Genomic DNA, 4382 nt, shown 5'->3' with positions numbered 1-4382 from the left:
TCAATTGAAAACAAACATATACAAATACATTAAACAGTTTTTGTTTAAAAGGTGAAAATATTTCTGAAATACTCACCTAATGTGCAAGGACACAGTATATATGATACGGTAATTAATTATATAGAGGCAAAGTAAAAAGTAAAGGAAAAAAAATAGAATTACTATTTTTGATTTTGTTCGGCTCTATGAATTTATTATTCTTTTTTTTGTAATGCTTTTGTCCATTACTCGGTGCAAGAAAAAAGAAATTGGAAAAAATCCTGACCAAAACAGAGAAATTGTAACTTAACAAAAAATACAGAAAGAGAAAGAAAAGGTTGTTTTTGAAAGTCAAAAGATGTTTTTTTAGCTGAGGTGTAATTTTATAATTAAAACAAATTCAAAATTTAAATTTCTGAACCTAAGACTTAACATGTTATCTGGTGTATGGCCAAATTCAAATAGGTAGAAGACCAAAACAGAGCAAGATGGTGAGATGGTGTGAGGGTGGTTGCTATGGCATTGAGGTAAATCTGGCCACCCTGGTTAACGAGAACAAAATCTGGATTTAAAACACTGGATGGTGATGACAATTAGCCATCATTTTTGATGGTACAGGGTCGCCTAGTATATATATAAGATGACAGAATTACAGAATATGTACATTCACAACAGTAATTTGCTCAAAACTCACTGAACGAGTATTGAACACATTACTGTCCAGAAACTCAGATTCACAGCTATGGCTGTGTGGTAAGAAACTTGCTTCTCAACCACATGGTTCTAGGTTCAGTCCCACTGCATGGCACTTGGGTAAGTGTTTTCTACTGTAGCCTCAGGCCAACCAAAGCCTTGCAAGTGGATTTGGTAGACGGAAACTGAAAGAAGCCCCTCATAAATATACAAAAATATATTTGTGTGTCCTTCCACCATCACTTGACAACTAATGTTGGGGATGTTTACATCCCTCATAACTTAGCGGTTTGGCAAGAGAGACCGATAGAATAAATACAACGCTTACAAAGAATAAACTCTTGTGTTGATTTGTTCAACTAAAGACGGTGCTCCAGCATGGCTGCAGTCAAATGACTGAAACAAGTAAAAAAACAGTTTCCTTTTGCCGAACCGCTAAGTTACGGGGACGTAAACACACCAGCATCGATGGTCCAGCAATGTTGGGGGGGGGCAAACAGACACACAAACATATACACACACATACATATATATACATATACATATACAACGGGTTTCTTCCCGTTTCTGTCTACCAAATCCACTCACAAGGCTTTGGTCGGCCTGAGGCTATAGTAGAAGACCCTTGCCCAAGGTGCCATGCAGTGGGACTGAACCCGGGACCATGTGGTTGGTAAGCAAGCTACTTACCACACAGCTACTCCTGCACCTATTTGTTTACAAAATAAATATAAGATTAAAAAGATGGTCAACTTTTATTATGTTCATTATATATATATATATATATATATTGTTTCTGGTATAAATTAATATTACTAAGAAATATTACCGGTTCCTGGCACATTGGAAAAAGAAAAAAAATGCCAGTACGTCACATCAGATAGTTTAAGAAACACTGACTTAATAAATTTAATCTTCAGCTTGCAACAATAATGGTTTGAAATTAAGAACAGGGTCAGCAATCTCTGTGCAAGGGGTAAGTTAATTACATTCACCCCAGTAATTATTTTATGGACCCTGAAAGGATGAAAGGCAAAATTCACCTTGGTAGAATTCGAATCCAGAATTGCAAAGACCTGGCATGCTAATGATTCTGTCAGTTTATCACCTTATTTCTATGAATATTGAGGTTTACTAAGAGGGCAAGCTGGCAGAAATGTTAGCACGCCGGGTGAAATGCTTAGCGGTATATCGTCTGTCTTAATATTCTGAGTTCAAACTCCCTCGAGGTCGACTTTGCCTTTCATCCTTTCAGGCTTTGTGTCTAGAGTAGAAAAGAATATAGAAAGGGCAAAGACGACGGGCTGGCAGAATGGTTAGCATGCTGGACAAAATGCTTAATGGTATTTCGTCTGTCTTTACGTTCTGAGTTCAAATTCCACCGAGGTCGACTTTGCCTTTCATCCTTTCCAGGTCGATAAAGTACCAGTTGCATACTGGGGTCGATCTAATCGACACAATGCCCCATCCAGTCTGGAAATTGAACCCATAATTTAGTGATCATCAATGCAACACGCTAACCACTAGGCTATGTGCTTTCATCTATGCATATATGTATGTATATATATATATATGCTTGCTTGCTTCATGGGGTCGGGGTCATCCCAGGTTAATGGTCCCAGAGACATGTGTAGAGCTGACCAGGTCCACCAGTGCTCTCTATCATTGGTGGTCTCATGCCAGCCCCTCTCTGCATCTTCCAAGGGTGACATCGAGCCTCTGGAGATCTTCCCCAATCATGTCCAGCTATCTGGTAGGGGCTTACCACGAGGCCTCTTCCAGCCCACAACTCCTGAGATGAATGAGTAAAGACCTGGTAGGATGACCTAGTGGGGGATGGAGGACATGTCCGTATCAGTGCATGTGATGGACAGCTATGAGGTGGGAGGCTGTGTGTAAGTAAAAGCACATGGCTCAGCGGTTATAGTGTTGGGCTGGTAACCATGAGGTAGTGAGTTCAATTACCAGACCGGGCTGCGTGTTGTGTTCTTGAGCAAGACACTTTATTTCACCTTGCTCCACTTCACTCAGCTGTAGAAATAAGTTGCGACGTCACAGGTACCAAACTGTATCGGCCCCTTTGCGTTTCCCTTGGATAACACTAGTGGCGTGGAGAGGGGAAGGCTGGTATTCATGGGCGACTCTGGTCTTCCATAAACAACCTAGCCTGAACTTGTGCCTTGGAGGGGGAACATTCTAGGTGCAATCCTATGGTCAGTTAACACCAAAAGGGGTCTTCACCCTTGTGTATATATGTGAAGGTGGATGGCTCAATGGTTACAGCATCGTGCTCACAATCCTGAAGTAGTGAGTTCAATTCCCAGACCGGGCTGTGTTGTGTTCTTGAGCAAGACACTTTATTTCACGTTGCTCCAGTTCACTCAGCTGTAGAAATGAGTTGTGACGTCACAGGTGCCAAGCTGTATCGGCCCCTTTGCCTTTCCCTTGGATAACATCGGTGGCGTGGAGAGGAGGGGCTAGTATGCATGGGTGACTGCTGGTCTTCCAGAAACTTGGAGGGTAACTTTCTAGGTACAATCCCATGGTCATTTGTGACCAAAGGGGGGGGGGGGTTCTAACCATTACCCTCTCACTTACAGAGTGACAAGTCATTTTTTTTAAACAAAAGAAAAACAAAACATTCAAATAAATACAAATCAGGTTTTAAAAAATCAAAATAAAGAGGATAAAAATAAAAAAACTTTGTAAATTTTATTTTTTTTAAATTTCCTTTTATTTATTTATATATTTTTTCTTTGATTAAATGTTTTTTTTTTAAATGTTATTGTTTAAATTTTATTTAGTATTTTTTTTTTTTCAAATGGAAAGCTTTAGATACTGTTGTTTTGTTGTTGTTTCAAAGTGTTTTCAGTTTCATTTATTTATTGTATTTATACCACCACCATCATCATCATCATCATCAACATCATCAACATCATCGTTATATTACCATCACCGCTGTCGTCGTCCTCTCCGCTCCCACCGCTGTCATCACTGACACTGCCGTCATCATCATAGTTATAATCATCATTTTCATCACTATATGTATCATCGTCTTCTTCGCCTTCATCATCATCACCATCAACATTGCTGTATTATTGTCACCATTGTTTGATATATATATACATACATATATATGTATATATATATATATATATATATATATATATATATATATATATATAGCAGAAGCTCTCTCTCTCTCTTTCTCGATCTCTTCACCAAACAGCATGTATGTAGAAACATAAGCCATCACCAGATAGGAAGATAGGGGACAAATAGATAGATAGGGAGATAGGAAGGAAGAAAGAGAGGTGGGTAAAGAGAATGGGTGTAAAATGTAGCCATCACAGGAACAGGGGATAGAAAAGGGAACAGGGAATAAGAATGAGGATCAGAAAGAGCAAGATAAAGGGCCGGTTTCTTCAAGTGAGGCGGTGAGGTAAACCCCGTCTTCACTGTACAGCAGCCACAAGAGCTGCCCTTTGGCAACAAGAGGTTGCTCCCTAGCAACAAACACTGCCTCTTTCATCTATATAGTGTATGCATATGAAATGCAGGCCAACAATTATGGATGAAATACTCTTAGCCACTCACAGGCTTATCTTCAGTACTTTATTCTAAGAGCCAAACATAGCTTCGTTTTTAAGTTGTCACCTCCTAGAATACATACATACATATATATATATATATATATATATATATATATA

Source organism: Octopus bimaculoides, chromosome 28 (assembly GCF_001194135.2).
Source record: "Octopus bimaculoides isolate UCB-OBI-ISO-001 chromosome 28, ASM119413v2, whole genome shotgun sequence".
Classification (NCBI taxonomy): Eukaryota; Metazoa; Mollusca; class Cephalopoda; order Octopoda; family Octopodidae; genus Octopus; species Octopus bimaculoides.
This window is presented reverse-complemented; position numbering follows the sequence as displayed.